The sequence below is a fragment of the Castor canadensis genome, chromosome 7, assembly GCF_047511655.1.
Source record: "Castor canadensis chromosome 7, mCasCan1.hap1v2, whole genome shotgun sequence".
In the NCBI taxonomy this organism is placed as follows: Eukaryota; Metazoa; Chordata; class Mammalia; order Rodentia; family Castoridae; genus Castor; species Castor canadensis.
This window is the reverse complement of record NC_133392.1, coordinates 40,703,975-40,721,564: the sequence shown is the minus strand read 5'-3', so window position 1 is coordinate 40,721,564 and position 17,590 is coordinate 40,703,975. Positions and strand designations below refer to the sequence as shown.

The 17,590-nt window shown below is 37.6% G+C and overlaps 1 protein-coding gene across 2 annotated transcripts in view; it reads right to left on the bottom strand.

Annotated features, from left to right (window-relative positions):
• Slc16a12 (solute carrier family 16 member 12) overlaps positions 1-17,590 on the bottom strand; it is an 84,234-nt gene that overhangs the window by 27,685 nt on the left and 38,959 nt on the right. The window contains exons 5-7 of one of the 2 annotated variants that reach the window (XM_074078802.1): positions 10,263-10,400; positions 8,522-8,610; positions 519-688 (exon numbers count right to left, since the gene is read on the bottom strand). The exons of the other annotated variant lie outside the window; for it this stretch is intronic. The gene's annotated coding sequence lies outside the window, so the exon portion shown is untranslated. The remainder of the gene's footprint in view (positions 1-518; positions 689-8,521; positions 8,611-10,262; positions 10,401-17,590) is intronic. 2 annotated transcript variants of the gene reach the window in all.

The following is a 17,590-nucleotide window of genomic DNA, read 5'->3' as shown; positions in this document are numbered from 1 at the left end:
ACATTCCCTGGTAGCAGCCACGAGTCAGGGCCAAATATAGGGTAACCATTTGGATAAGACCTTTACTCTAACTTCACCCTGTCCCTAATGGCCTGGACTGTCCTGTCCTGCCCTGTTTCATTCATGGACAACACTTGCAGGCCCCTGAAAGCAATGAGATTTTGAACTTCTTCCTGTATTGTGTTATTATAAAGCGGTGTTTTTGAGCAGTCACATGTGAGCCACATTTGTGGTAGGCCTTATATTATAATTGTGGTATGCATATTTTTTTCTCTCTCAGTTCCAGTTGGTCTAGCATTCAAGATTTTATGTAGACCTGCATAGAAAATGCACAAAACACTAAGTCACTAATTGAACACAATGAGCTGCCAAGTATCAGGAAATGATAACAGATTATACAAGTGAACAAAACTTAAAAAGCTCTGCCTTGGCATAGCCCTCATCTCTTCTTAGATTTTTCCATTTAATAACCCCTAAAGTTAAGCTGCTTTCCTGTGTAAGATTATAAATCCACCTACCCATCAATGTGCAGTATAAGAACCATCCTCAACTGGTGCTGTTGGTTGTAATAAATGAGTGCTGAGACAGGAAGTGCTATGCAACAAGTCCTTTTGGAAAGCAACATACTATTATAGGTCAAGAACTGGAAAGATTTTCACACTTGAACAGCAATCCCATTTCTGAAAAACTATCCCAAGAAAACAACAAGAAGGTAAACATCATGAGCAAAACATAACAGCTGCATTTTAAGTAATACAGAATGCAGAAACAAATTAAGTGGTCAACAAATAGGAAGGTGCTATAGTTTGGATCTTCAATGTCCCCTAATGGCTCATGTGTTGAGGTCTTGGTCTTCAGCACGGTGCTTTTGGGAGGTAGTGGAATCTTTAGAAAGAGAAGCCTAGAGGAAGGAAGTTAGGTCATTGAAGAGGACAGTGGTACTACAGCCCCTTCCTGACTCTCTTTTGGCTCCCCAGCTGCCAAGAGATGATTAGTCCTCCTCCAAAACATATTCCTACCATGATGTCTCTTGTGCCACCATAGGCCCAAAACAATAGGGACAAACCACTATGGACTAAAACCTCTGAAACCATGAGCCAAAATAAACCTTTCTTCCTTATGAAATTGTTATCTCAGGTATTTTGTTATAGTGACAGAAATATGAGTAATATATATGTGTTTAGGAAATTATAATTCATTAAACAAGTAGGATAGTATATAATAATTTAAAATTATAACTAGGAAGATAATATTGCAATATGGAAATGTTTATAGTACAATGTTACAGCAAGAAGAGGACTCCAAAATTGTATGTAACTTGTGAGGGAAACTATATGTAACTTTTAAAAAGTTGTTTGGCTGTTAATGTCACAAAGAGTATGCAAAACATGCAAAAAGGAATATAGTTGGACTGGTATAATTAACTTGTTATTCCTCTCCAAAACTATATTAAGTATAACTATACATATAATGTACATACATATATACATATATCATACATAAGCACATATTATATATACATATATACACACTTTTTTCTTAAATATGTATTTCCGGTCTACTTCTATAGTGCAAATGTGAGCACAAAACATCTCTCTTTTTCTTCTGGTGCTGAAGTTTGAACTCAGGATCTCATCCTTTCTAGGCAGGTTCTCTACCACTTGAGCCATTCTGTCAGCCCCAAAAAGTCTCTTTTGTATGGTTTCTCAAGAAATAAAAATGACCATATTATTTAGTGATACTACACACAGATAATGAAATGATTATTCAGCAAAAGACACACCGTAAGCAATAAGCCCCTGGCAAAATAAAATGTTCCAAAGGAGAATGATGGAGGGGGTGAATTCAAGTATGATATATTGTCAGAACTTTTGTTAGTGCCACAATGTACCCCCAGCAGAACAATCAAAAAAGAAAAAACAAAGAAAATGTTCCATTTCTTTACAAAAATGTTAAGCGTCCTTAATTTTTACTTTGCCTCTGCTAAACCTAGTTGATTCCCTTTCAATTGTTTTAATTGAGTATCTGCTCTTTGACATTTCCATTTAAAATGAAGACCAAAAATCTATGTTCTCCCTCATATGTGGACTTTAGATCTACAGCAAGTGCAGCAGTGTAGTTGGACTTGGGTCACATGACAAGGGGAGAGCACACACGGGAGGTATAGGGATAGGTAAGAAACCCAAAACATGAAAGTATTTGATATCCCTATTATAGAGGAACTAATACAGGAGCCTTAAAGTGACAGAGCTCAACATGAGAAGGGGATCAGGAACTAGTGAAAAGGTCAGTAAGAGATGAATTAACTTGGGATGTAGCACATTGATACATGGAAGCAATGCTAGGAATCTCTCTATATAGCTATCCTTACCTCAACTAGCAAAAACACTTTGTCTCTCTTATTATTGCTCTTGTCTTCTCTCCAACAAAATTAGAGATAAGGGCAGAACAGATTCTGCCTGGAAGCGAAGGGGGTGGGGGAGGGAGGAAGAAGGCAGGGGTTAAGGGGAAGCAATGACCCAAACAATGTATGCACATGTGAATAAATGAATATTAAAAAAAAAAACTAACTAATTTGTGAGGAAATCTCAAAAAATATAATTGCATAAATCCAAATAAAAAAATTAAGGAATAATCCCAGTATTCCAGTAGTGAATCACAATTAACAGCAGTCTGTTGTAAATCAGAGTCAAATTGGGTGGAATCATAAAACAAGGGACATTGTCACAGGACTCTAGGACAAGGAAAGCCACCCCTCTAAAAATATTTGTATGCAATACTGTTATTCACAACTTCTCATGAATAGTTGCACTTGATCCTCACAACCTCCAAAGATAAACTCTGTTTTCAGCCTCCCCCGCCCCCCGCCACAAAAAAAAGAGCTGGGTATGGTGCTGCAACCTGTAAACCCAACCTTGGAAGGCTGAGGTGGGAGGAGTTTAAGGCCAACCTGAGCTACATACATAGCGAGACCCTGTCTTATAAAGTAAAATAAATAAACAAATAAATGACAGTCTCCCCCTTTCACAAATAGTGAAGCCAAAGCTCACTATTGGGAAGGGGCTCCCTTGACAATGCTGCACTTAAATGCAAATGATAGCACGGAGCTCTGGCAGTCATTGGGTGATGCACTTGTCCATCTGCTCTGGAGGGTTCTGATTTGCTAATTGCATTTTTTGTCAATAAGATGTTCATACAATGCTAAGCTTAAGCATTTATTCATGTGAGTGAACATGACATGAGGAAGGGGGGGGCGGTGCCTGCAAGGTTAGCCTGATGGTATACTGCTGTTCACAAAACAATGCGTGCAAGTTTCTCCTAAAACAGGTCATTTAATAGATTTATATGTATGTCAGATGAAAGGCGCGGATTATAAAAGGTGAATCTAGTTTCCTAGAGACTTTGAGACAGCTTACTGTTTCCTTACAATATTAACCTGAGCTTTTTGTAAAGTATTAACCTGCCTGATATTAGACAAGTACAACAGGAAAACATCTTTTTATTGAGTCACTAGTATACCTAAAACTGTAAACAATGGAAGCATTAGCATAATTCAGTTCTTTTTTTAAAAAAAGATTTCTACTTTTCTCTTCTACCCATAGCCAAAGATAAGACAGGAAAGTATCTCTACCACCTAGTTTTGTGGAATAGCACTTTTTTTTATGTCTTTATTATTATTGTTGTGCTGGGAGTAATTCAATTCATTGTACCAAATGAGCTTTCTATTTATTGCATTTTGACATCAACTACTAAAATGTAACTGTATTCTGAATCTTATTTTGACTTCAGAATAATTTTCTGAAACAAAATAAAAATTTTTGAGATGTCCTTCTTAGAAGGACATTAGATCATTCCTTGTAGCACAAGTTGGGATATAGTCTCAATTTCACTTTATCCTCCTAGTTTTAAAAAAAATCCAATCATTTGCAAAAAAATCCTTCCTAACACTCAAAAATATCCCCATAAAGCATTCTATTTGTGGGGCAACTCTTTGCTGTTGCTCTTGGTGAACTTTTCTTTCTTTCTTTTTCTTTTCTTTTTTTTTTTTTTGTGGCATTAGGGTTTGAACTCAGGGCTCCACACTTGTGAGGCAGGTGCTCTACCATGCAAGCCACGCCTCCAATCCCTCAGTGAAATTTTCCAAAGTGAACACTTAAACCTACAAATTTCTTATGTCAGTCAGTAAGCAGCTAGTTAAAAGGAAAGAGTGATCCTGCAAGGGATTGTTTAGAAGGCTCCCAACGTTAGCTTTCCATTATTTCCTTCCTCAGTCCCTGCCATTTCCAGTGTCTCCACCTTTAGCACTACTCTTATTTTATGAATTGGTTTTTAGCCACAAAAGAGGTAAAAGGGTGTCATAGGAAATTGCCAAGAGCAGAAATCAAGATGACTGGGTCCAAGTGACACTACTTAATGGTCTGAGCCTGTGTGAGTCACTTCCTCTCTACCACTGTTTCTTAATTTATAAAACAAGGGAACTGAATTACTGATGCCTGTCCTCTAAACCAGGTAATTGATTGTGTTAAATCAACTTTTTGTGTTTGTGACAACTGAAAAAAAACAACTTACAGGAAGAAAGGGTTTACTTTGGCTCATGGTTTCAGAGCTTTCAATCCATAGTCAGCTGGCTCCATTGCCTTGAAGCTTGTGGTGAAACAGAACAGCATGGCAAGGAGAGTGTAGTAAAGCAAAGTTTTATACCTCATAGTTGCCAGGAGTGGGAGGAGGGAGAGAGAGAGAAAGATATTGACAGAGAGAGAAGAGAGAAGGAGAGGCAGGAGTGGGAAGGACACCTGCCTAGTTCCTCTAACCAGTCTCCACCTCCTAAAAAGCCCATTCAACTATGTGCTTAATGGATTAATATATCAATAAAGTAGTGTCCTCATGATCCGATCACCTCCCAGTAGCACCTCCAGTTACAGACCAAGGCCTCAACACGTGAGCCTTTCCTGGGACACTTCATATCCAAACCACAATACTGACTGCATGTGTCCATCCTATTACGTATATTTCCTGGCAGAGTAAGCACTATCAGTAAATTCTAACTGACTTCATTCTTTGTTGTTACTTAAGGATCATGAAATTTACCAACCTCCCTCATTTTCTCCAGTATTTCTAAAATATTCCTGTACTACAGGTAATATTTTTGAAATATCTCCTGATGTATTGCCCTTTTCTAAAAGCTGGTTTCTCTCAGTGGTCATCTTCTGTCACTAAGGCTAAGGCAGGAAGCACATAGCTATAGGGAAAGAGAAGGTATGTCCCATCCAGAATAAATACATTGATTGGTGGGGGGAGAGGAGGGGCTGGCAGAATGGCTCAAGCATCAGAGCACCTGCCTCAGCAACTGTGAGGCCCTGAGTTCAAACCCCAGTACTGCCAATAATAATAATAATAAATATATCAGAGGCAAGGAACCATAATTCTATGGACCATATTGTAGAAGTTTCCTCCACATAGAAAGGGAAAGTAGAAGCTGGCCCAGAGAGGAAAGTGAAGGGATTTTTCTTTTCTTACTTTTTAAAGAATGACTTCCACACTTAGGAAACACTCAGAAACATGTCTTTCTCTCATTGTGTCTTGACCAAGGGCAGGAATGCAGTATAGTAAAGAAAGAATTCTGCCTCAACTTAGGTAGTTAAGAGGAAAGATCTAATAAGGAGGTCATGTAACAATTGGAAGATACAGCTTTATCAGGTACCCTGTGATGTGTCCAAGCAGAGAGAAAGCCAGGAGACTGTGTCCACTGGCCGTCCTTTACCTCCTGTGGAGTTCTCCCTTATTCTCAATGGAGACATAGAAGCTAACTAAGAGATGAAAGCCAGAATCGTGGCCAAGGGGAAAGTAATTCTATGACAAATGTGTTTAATCAGATTGAAAGCATGCCTGTCCTAAAGAGCTACAAGAAGAAAGGTGGGGAATTTTCTAGATCCTGGTCATACAGTGAGTATAAACCATAGGTTCTCAGCAGCAGACAATTCAGCATAGTACCCAATGGTAACAGAAACAAATACCTAGACACCAGCAAGATGAGATTCACTTTAAATGAAGTCTAGATCAGCAGTATGCCCAGAAAAAACTCTGCATAGGCTCATGAGAACCCAGGGAACAACTAGGGACCTGGATGACAACTATCACCTCCACCATCACCATGAGGATAAAAGTTTTCTCCCCTAAACCAGGCACTCCTAAAGGAATAAACCCCAAAGAGGGGAGAGAACACCCTTATAAGAATAGCCTTTGATGTGGCTAATCTTGGCTAAAAAAGATTAAACTTCTAAAAATGGCTAGAAACTTAAAATTGAGGTATAATTCACATATAACGAAATCACTCCCATTTTAAGTCTACATTGCAATACGCCTGACTAATGTATACATTTATATAGCTATAGCACCACAATCAAGACAGAATGTTCCCTCATGCTCACTTGCAGTCAACACTCACCAATCCCAGCACCAGGCTACCACTAATCTGCTTTCTGTCACTATAGAGTAGTTTTGTCAATGTAGATTAGAATTTCATAATAATGGACTCACACAATACTGGATATTTTGCTCATGGTAACTTTTTTCTTGGGGGTGCTGAGGATGGAACTCAAGGCCTCACACATGCAAAGTGCGCACTCTGCCACTGAACTACACATCTAGTACCTCGGGATAATGGTTTGAGATCCATCCAGTTGGCTGTATGTATCTGTAGTTGATTCCTTTTATTGCTGGACAGTAGTCTGTATTTGGATATGATAGGATTAATTTGTTCATTTGTTGATGAAGGTTAAAGTTGTTTCTAGTTTTAGACCATTAGGAATAAACACATTTTATGGGCATATGTTTTATTCTCTTGACTAGATGTTTATCTAGGAATAAAATTGTTAAGCATTTGTAACTGTGTACCTAACTTTAGAAGAAACTGCCGAACTGTTTTAAAGATGGTTGTGTGATACCGCCAATTATGTATTAGATTCCAATTACCCTGTACTGCAAGAAGTTCAATTTCATCCCAGTGCATGGATAATGGTATCTCATTATAGTTTTATTAGCATATTATAATTGTGTAGGGGGACACATTGTGACATTTACATATGTGCTTACAATTTATCTTAATTAGATTCACCCCTCATCTTCCTCCTACATCTCCCCTTCCCCCTTATTATAGTTTTGATTTTGTATTTCCTTGGTAACTAATGGTGTGAAACATTTTCACATAATTATTAACTATTCATAAATCTTCTCTTATGAAACATCAAATTCAAATATTTCATCCACATTTTGTTGTACTGTCTTTTTATTACTGAGATACAATAATTCTTTTTATGTTGTAGATATGAATCCTTTGTAGATATATGTATTGCAAATATTTTCCTCCATTCTGTGGCTTACCTATTCCTTTCTTACTGGTGTTGAAAAGTAGAAGCTATTAACTTTGATCAACTGGAATTTATAATTTTTCTTTTATAGTCAATTTTGTCTATATTAGTGGCAAACTATTAGAAGCCATAGTCTTAAAATACTACTTTATAGTAGCTTAGAAATGTGAAATTCCTAGGAATAACTTTAACACTATATATATATATATTACTTGTAGACTAAAAACTATAAAACACACTGAGAAAAAAGTAATAATAGTCTCAGAAAGAAGTAAAAGACCATGTTCATGGACTGAAAGACTTGAAAAATGTAATAACTACCCAAGTTTATTGATATTTTTAATGAAATCACAGCAAAACCAAAATTCCAGAAGTATCTTTTTAATAGAAAATGGCAAGCTGTCCTAAAATTTCTATGAAAATGCAAAGGACCTATAAAAGTCAAAATAATTTTTAAGAGAAAGAACAAAGGCTGAAGACACACCAACAGATCATAACCAAAGTAACCACAAAGTTATAATACTGGCATATTAGATCAGCAGAAGAATCATATGAAAAAAAGTAAATCTTGAGTCTTATATCACGCCATACACAAAAACTAACTCTGAATGTACAGTAGATATAAGCATAAAAGAAAAAAACTAGAAAGTCTTCATAATTTAGGGATGGACAAAGATTTCTAAGAAAGGACACAAATGGCCAGGTGCCAGTCACTAGCTACTATAATCCTAGAAACTTAGGAGACTGAAATTGGGAGGATCAAGATTGAGGCCAAACTAGAAAAACAGTTCACAAGACCCCATCTCCAAAATAACCAGAGCAAAATGTACTGAAGGTGTGGCTCAAGTCTACTTTGTGAATACCTGCTTTGCAAGGGCAAAGCCCTGAGTTCAAACCCCAGTCCCACAAAAAAGGTGGGGGAAGAGGAGGAAGAGGAGGAAGGAGGAGGAGGAAGAAAAGGAGGATGAGAAAGAGAAAAGAAGGAGGAGGAGGTGGAGGAAAAGGAGGAAGGGGAGGAGAAAGGGGGGGGAGGAGAAAACACAAATGGCAACATGAACTGCCCATTCTACCTTCATTTAAAATGCAGATTTGTGAAGGCATTTAGATTTATTATAACAATAAAGAAACTGTAGGATTTCTGGATGGATGCTTACTGTTGTTTCTGCAGTGGAAAGATTACTCTTTCAAGGTAAATAATTTGTAGCTCTTAGAGTATCCCATTTGAAGTTTGTCTATTTTGTCTCTGTAGAAGCAAGAGGAAAACAAAGAAACAATTTCTGTTCATGGAAACTCAATACCCACATCCATATCTGGCTAAGGATTGACTGGTCCTCAAAAGAAGCCACAGTCATATATATGACCATCTCCTTCGCCCAATATCAGACTTATTACCAGTCTATTATGTCCACTCCCATCCACTTATGATATTATAAATTTCTTGTAAGTCACTAAAAAGTCAGGCTTTACATCTTTTACATGTTGTTTCTTTTACTTTCCAATTCCATTCTTCCCTCTTACCCACCTGACTTATCTATCGCTCCTGCTTCAACTCCCTTTTTCAGACTCTTCAAAATCTCTTGTTACCTACTTATCTGTCTCTCTCTACCACTAAACTGTTTGACTCCACAGGAAAGAAACTGTCTTCAGACATCTTTTCTTCTCACTTCAATTTTTCCCATCATTACCAAACTGCAAATCACACAACCAGCCTAGTGCAAAGGTAGAGCCAAATCAATGATGAATAAATGAGTTAAATGAGTTCTACTTTCTCCAGGGAGAAACACCTCAAGTCATAAAAAATAAACTGAAAGCATAAATAACAGTCACTAACTTTATAAAGGCAACTCAGCTGAAAGAAACACTATTTTCATCAGAGAGGTGTAATCTTTACACAAGCAAGAAAATCAGTCTTATAACTAGAAGATGAAGAATATTTAACACAACCAGATCGTTTCTGGATTGCACACACTGGAGTGTTGCATTCTTGTCAGAGAAGTACCAGCCAGCTCTTAGACTCAAGCTTCTGACCTCTTGGCCAGAGAGAAAGCCACAAAATCATAATAATATCAAAGTTACTATTTAGGGGCATGTGTTAGTCAACCTTCTGCCTCTATGACAAAATACCTGAAAAAGAAAAAAACTTCAAAGAGGAAGTATTTATTTTGGCTCATGGTTTCAAAAGTTTCAATCCATGGTTACTTGGTTCCTTTGTTTCTGGGCTTGCAATAGGCAGAACATCATGGCGGAAAACATATGGTAGAATAAAGCTGCTCATTTCATGATGACCAGGAGCAGAAAGAGAGCAAGCAAAGAACCCAGGGAAGGGTTCTTCCCTGGGAAGAAGGCCTCTGAGTGACCTGTTTCCTCCAAGTAGGCCCCACTACCTCCCAGTACCCTATTCAGCTCTGAACCGATTAATGAACTTATCCATGGATAAAGTTAGAGTCCTCAGGACCCAATCACCTCCCAAAAGCTACACCTCTGAATACTGCTGCTTTCAACACATGACTTTGCGGGCACCTTTCAGATGTAAACCTTAATAGGGTACTACCAGCTCCAAATTTAGTACTATACACATGTTATTTCATTTTACCTTTGTGTCAGCTCCATTAGATAGGCATTATACCCTTCACTTTATAGATAAAGTAAGGAATGTTCAAACTACCCAAGATTCAACCTGAGGTCTGTCTTCAAAGCTTGCACTCAGAATCACTCCACTGGCCTCTGAGTTCCATCATGGTGGAAGTCATAACTGTTAAGTTTTGGACATTGTATACCTCACATTTTATACTCCCTCTTACCAAAATTAACTGTTTGGTTCTACCCTACCCCAGGACTCCAGGCCCTATTTAACATCCTGGCCTTTGGTTAGGAAAACAAAAAGGGACCAGGTACCTTAAAGGACATTCAAGGGCCGTTTTCCGTATACTATGAGAGAATTTCAACACTTTTCTACAAAACCTTTATAACACTGAAGCAAAGCATTCCAGCTGGTAGTTTTACAGACTTCTATCCTGGGGGCAAACTCAAATTCTGAAAAGGACAAAAGTAAGAGGAAGTTATATAATAAGTTTAATTCATTTGTTAGGCATAAAATAAATCAATCAAAACAAAAGCCGCTTTCTATTCAGGTTTTCATAATCTCTGGCCTAAGGACTCTTGTTCACTTTAGAGTTTCTGTGTCTTAGGATGTCTATTTTTGTTGTTGTTTTGCTCATGGCTTATGAAAAAAAATATTCTTAGGTGAAGAAAGACGAATTATTTGCTTCCTCCCTCCCCTGCCACCCTTTCTACTTTTCTCTGCTTAGTTCTCAAACAGATCCTGGTAACAAGGGAGTCAATAATTGCTGACTTCAACCAGAAAGCTTTGGATATCTTTCAGGGACCTTTGGGCATTAAACTGAAACAATGACCTTTGCTGAAGAGGCTGCCAAACTTTCTACGTTGCTTGTGATATTTTCAGGATAGAAATACTTTACATAAGGCCCAGAAGAAACAGCATAGTGATTTATATGGAATTTGGTCTACACAAAGGAAGGAAAAGGTACAACTTGTGATTCACATAAGACACAGAGAGTAGAAAGCAAAATTCTTTCACACCCTTTCAGCTCACAGAGTCACTGGTTCTGGGCAACATCAGAAAATGCTTACTTTTGAATTCTTGATGGAAAGTTCATAACAAAGATCTTATCCTCAATTACCAATTTCTGTAGTAATGGAGTTCTTTTCTCTCTTATTTAGAAGTATGTATAAAGTAAGTGACAGTCCTGGATTGTAGCCCTCTTGGTGTGTATGTGTGTGTGTGTTACAATGAAGTATCTCAGCACCTAGAACAATGCCTGGAATAAAGTTGGTGCTCAGTATTTATACAGTTCAATGAACAAATTTTTTGTGTCCAACTCACTAATTTTGCACTCTTACAAAGTATGGAATTACTAGGTCAGACTGTGTTATATCTAAGGCTTCTTGGCTACAGAAGAGAACCTGGGGGTTTGAGATGGATTTCACAGTCTTTCTGTTAGTCAACAGAGAGACTATTATTGAAGAACCCCTGTATATACCACAACATTTTCCTCACTCTGTAATCACTGTGCTTGCCATGTTGTTGAGACAGGAAAGACAATGAGTCAAGTATTTCAGTTGACTAGAAGTTAACCCCTCATATCATGGAAGATTGTGGAGAACTGGTGTTTGAAAGAATGCAGGCAGAGGGGGCCAAAACTGAACTAAGAGTATGGACTCCCAAAGAGCAGGAGACCCTCAGACTGTCACTCACTATTTTCTCTCCTCTCTCTCTCTCTACCTCTCTCTCTCTCTCCCACCTCCCCCCGCTCCTATGGAAGAGAATAGTATTCAATAAGTATTTCATGAATGGACTTCCCCAATTCTCTAGTTCTCAACATTTTCCAAAACTTGAGGAATGGAAGAAAGAAATTCACAGCTTTTCTTTGTTCTTTTCATCCACTGAAACCATCCTTCCCAGTATTTGGGTCATAGAGCCCTGAGTATTCACTAGGGCTAGTATACCCCACTAGGAACACAAGAGCTAGTCCAGGCCCTGACTCCACACCAGGCCAAACTGGGGAACAGAACTTTACCACCAGGTTTTCCCCCATCTCCTTGTTTTTGCGGAGTGGCTAAAAATGAGTGTGGGCTGAGGGAGGGCTCACCTACAGAGTCTGGCGCACGGCCCACTGTCTGCCCCACATTACACAGGCCATGAAATTCCAAAGGCCCTCAGAGATGTTTATTTTTGTGTTCTGTAGACTCTGCTCACTGCTTGAGCCACAGCAGGTCATGCAGAGGACAAGGTGTTGCCAAGGATAAGAATGTGTTGTACTCATTTTTTTTTCCCCAAGATTAAAGAATTGAATTTCTTCCTTGAAATGAAAGAGTCAGAAATGATTTTATAAAAATTCTTTTAAGTTGTGGGTGGTTATCCTTGTTCCTACCCAGATAATTAAAAAAAAAAGTTATGACTGAGCTGGGTCATTCTACCTCCTCTTGTTTGGGATCCAAAAATGTTTTGATGAGCTTTTTAACAACAAAGGCCTTAGAATTAGTTCCCAACTTTTTTTTCAGGGGAGTACAATCTATATATTCAAAGATATGCACTTAGTCAAACCCAGCAATAGTTGTATTGTTATCTGTTTAAAAAAATATATAAAGACAGTAGGTAAATATAATTTCATGATATTTTCTAATAAATTTTATTTTCTGACTCAGTAAGGTACTTAAATATATTTGAAAAATCATGTTAATTGTGTAGCATATTATTCCATCTGGTGCAATACTACATGTACATGTGGATTTCTAGTCCCTGAAAACCATTTCTATATTTCCCAGGTCTTACTAAGTAGGACTAGAACCTTGGAGAGAGAGCATGAGTTCCTTCTGGCTTATAGAGTGTGTTATTCAAGGTCCAGTAGGAACTGGGAAATGGGAAAGACTCCAACAAAGACTTTATTTACAAAGCTATGAGCAGTGTTAATAAAATCCAACAAAGGAAGTGGAGTCCCTCGGGGATAGTAACCATTGGAAGCTGTTAACACTATGAGGCCTAAGAAGGCAAAGGGAGAGAGCAGTTACTAGACATCAAAACTGTTGCTATGGAAAGTCTTGGGTAAAGAGAAGCAGTCAGTCCACAGGATTTGATAGTAAAAGAGTCAAGGAAATGAATACGCTAACCTCATATTCCTCCTGACTTCTAAATCCCAGAGGAAGGGGTTGTGGTTTGAACCCAGTGAAAACTCAATTGATGTCATCCATTACGCCAGCTTCCCAGGGCAGAGAAAACGTTGGAAATGGGATGAAGAGATCTCCATCTCTCCTTCTGATCTCTCTCCCAAAATTGCATACTTAAATTTCCAGTAGCTGTAAGAAACCTTGAACTCACATGTCCAAAAACACATTTTTCATTACTGGAAAAACTTTTTAAATGCTTTCATCGCTTTTTTTTTTAAAACTCAGTGTGTCACAAAACTGAGTCATTTTGACTCTTCTCCAACTCTCAGAACCAGTGAGTTCAACTCTTACCATTTCTTTGTTTAATCCCCTTCACCTCTACCCTCCCTTTTTCTATGTCCCATTGCTTATACCTGAGCTAGGCCTTAGCTGCCTTATTCAGTTCTGACTCTACCTCTCACTTACTTGGTTATCTTGTTTAGACTTCTCTGCCACTTCCTAAGTCAGCACTTAGTGTCTAAGTGCCTTAGTTTCCTTATATGTGGGAGAGGTCAATGTTTAGTACCTACTGATGAGAACAAAGACCTCCTTTCCCATGACTCCATAAGAGGTACTAGATTCATTGGGAGAAATAAACATGCTCATCTCAGCCCTTCCTTTCCTTTTTCCACATAGGTTCTGCCTACAAGAAGAGAGTATACATCCTTCTCAGTAGTTCCATGCTATAAATGGAACTGGGGCAGATGTTCTCACAAGAAGGCCTGTGGTGACTTAGGGACCGCCAGTGATTATAAATTGAGTAAGTCTGCTTCTTTAATAGCAAAGTATTGCACTCTACTTGGCTAGTTCTAAGGTTCATTCCTCAGTTATCAGTACTATTAGCACATTAGGTAGCATTTTGATCTTCAACTTCTTGACACCTGTTTCTACTATGAAATTGGTTTGGAACTTAGGAAAAGATGAATGTTTTTTATTGATTCTTCCAAATCCCAATTCCTACCTCTTGTAGTTGTGAAAATGAAATGAGGTAACCCATATCATATGACAAAGTTGATCATATAAATGTTAACTGTCAATACTGTTGTTGCTGTAGACTTCCTGCATGAGCCTGACATAGGAATAAGGAATTTTAGAATCCAGTATCTTGTAATTATTAAAATTTTTATCAGGTTAGGGAACTTCATAAACTGCAAAAGATCAATCACCAATCCCTACCCAAAGACTTTGCATGTGTTCTGGATGTGGGTATAAAAATTAAAAATTGTTCTGAGAAGGGCTTATAAGAGGCCCTCAGACCATAGTGGAGCTATAGTCATATAACATGGCTCATGGCTCAGAAAAATTTTTGAAAAGAAAAAAAAAAAACCAGTATTCCTCTGACACAATACTCCTCTCTAAATATAATTCTAAGAGTTCCCCTTCCTCAGTTATAAAACTGCTCTTTGAGACCTTTAAAATATGAGTACTGAATATGTTTTTTAAGCACATGGGACAGTTCCTTTGGCATGAGGTCAGACATGTCTGCCTTTGGAACCAAAACCAGTTACCAGCTACATGGTCTTGACGTGCAACTTAGCTTTCTAAATCTCTCCTGCCATGTTTATTTGAGCTAATAGTTCTTCTTTAATGGGGCTTTAATTAACAATTAAGTGTATTAACAATTAAATGTTAAGTACATGGAAAAGCATCTCACCTCTATTTAAATAGTCACATATTAGCAAATATTAATTTCATTCCCTATAATATCAGCAGACACATTTTTAATCTTCATTTGTTGCTTTTAATAATTTTCAAAACTAAAAAGTAAGAGATTGTAAATCCTGATAGCTGTACAGTAGGTACTCAAAAAATTCTTGGCTAGAGGTTAGGGATGTAGGTTAGTGGTAGAGAACTTGCCAAGCAAGCATGAAGCCCTGGGTTTGATACCCAGTACCATAAAAAAAAAAAAAAAAAAAAAAATGATACAGAAGAATCAAATATTGAGTGAAGGTGACTAGCACAGAGAAAACAAGAAAGAAAACTATAAACTTAAGAAATATATCCTTGAACATTTAAACTAATTTTCACTTCATTGCAGTATTTAGTTGGTTCTGTTTCAAACTGCACACTGAAGTTCTTCCCTTTATAATAATTTTTCCTACACTTCACACAGATGACACACCTAATCTGTCAACATAATACAAACTTATAATTGATAGTTACGAGGACTATAACAGCAAACAAAAAATGCCTATGTTGATCTCTTAACTCAGAATCACAACATGAACTGTATGTGCTGTGAACCTGACTGTATAAATACATATGCACAAGGACAAAAGAAGTGGATGCACATGTGAGGAAAGCGAGATTATGAATGATCTGTTCCTATATCTTCTGAATTTCCTAGAACTTATTCTTTTTATAAAAAGTAACAAAACTACTTTTAAATAGTTGTAACTAAGCGTGTGTGCCTGTTTTATTTTTCCATGTAACAACAATTCAAATGTTTTTCTCTATATTGGGCATGGTCAACATTTATATTTTATATGTTTATCATGTTTATGTTATTGGGCATGGTCGACATTTACATTTTATATGTTTATCATGTTTATGTTTGTCTTCTTTATTCATACTTATGAAGACTTTATCCTCCCAGTAATACTTGACAAGGTTTTGCTTTGGACTATGCTTTCATATGTAGAGGAAAGGTGTCCCCCTCACTTCTTATCTGCAAAACAAGCTGAAAACAAGAGTCAATTTGTAGAATCAATTTTAACATGTTTTTTAAAATCATATCTTAAGGTTAATTATAATCAAATTGACAGGGTTTTTCTCCCATTCACATGACTGTGCACGTATGTGTAAAATAAAAATTTGTTCCAGAGTGGTCTTTCACTGTGATGTTCAAAACTGTTTTCCCCTTACACAGTGATGCAATCTTCAGTGAGTAAATATCATGGAATGAGCAAGTCCACTTTAGGACAACTGCTCTAGACAGAGAATGCAATGTTCTTTCTCACAGCATTTTAGGCTCCCGTGAGAAAATCATTTTCATGTCTTTGATACACTTCCTCAGAAAAGGCTGAGAATGATAACAAAAGATCCTCATTAGATGCTAGGAGGTAAGGATAACTACATATTTTCAAGATTAAATATAAGTGAATAACTTTAGAATCTTTAAAATAATCTGAAGGGAGAAAATAAACATCTCAATTTCTGCCAAATGATCAACTGTAAGATTGAAAAGTTGTCTGTACTCAGTCATTCTTGTCTTAAACCCATATTCTTCAATGAGGAAAGGGTGTCAAATAGTACAAATTTACTTTTTGGGTTTCTCATTTCTCAAGAATACACTAACTAGCACAGCAAAAACAAATCAGTGATGAATGGTAGTCTACGCTATAAAATTAATATACTTTATCCTTAGGTGCATTCCAAAGGCCCATGCATTCAGTGTATTTTTCCTCTGCATTCTACACTAGCATATTTGCTTTTATGGAGTTCAGACCCAATGATGATAACTACTATAACATTGTGCAGGAAAAGGTATCACAGTCAAATCTGTAACCAAGTATGAGAAATAATGGTTAAGAATCTAACAGCAGTAGAGTAGACCAAGAAAAAAAGACAGAAGAAAATACCCAGAAAATTCAAGAGCTTGAAGTCATTTTATGTAGAGGGAACCACGTGAGTGCTCCTTCTTGCAGAGCTTCCTGATTGCTAAGTTGGGCTTCAGGTGTAATATGGGTCTACATTAGTCCACCCACTCTGCTATAACAAAATATCACACACTGGATGGTTAAAACAATAGAAACTTATTTTCTCACAGTTCTGGAGACCAGATGTCCATGGTTAAGGTCCTGGAAAATTCAGTTTCTGATGAGAACTCTCTTTCTGGTTTGTAGATGGCCATCTTCTTACTTACACATATGCATGAGAGACAGAAAGTTTGACTTCTCCAGTGTCTCTTCTTACAAGATGCTATGGTCTCTTCCCCTTTAGCACTCATGTTGAAATTTAAACTCCTTTATGAGATGTTAAGAGGTGGGACCAGCTGGGACCTCTAAGAAGTGGTTAGGGCTTTGTATTTAGGAATGGATCAATCTGTCCATACAATTAATGGCTTATCTCTAGAGTGTGTTTACTATAAAAGCCAGTTTGACTCTGTCTTGTTCATGCCCCCTGTCTCTCATCACATAATGCCCTGTGTTGTCTCAGCCACTCTGCCAGCAAGAAGGCCATCACCAGATGTGACCCTCAACCTTGGACCAGAACAGTGAGCCAAAATAAACCTCTTTTCTTTACAATTTACTCAGTCTTAGAGGACAAACTTAGCAAACAAACTGAGAATAAGGACACCAATCCTATCAGATCAGGGACTATCCTTATGACTTCATTTAACCTTAATTACTTTCTTAGAGGCCCCATCTCCAAATACAGCCACATTGGGGGCTAAGGTTTCAACATATGAATTTGGGGGCACACCAACATTCAGCATGACAGGTTCCCTGTGCTCTGTGAACAGTTAAACAGAGCCCCTGGTGGCCATAGCCCAGAGT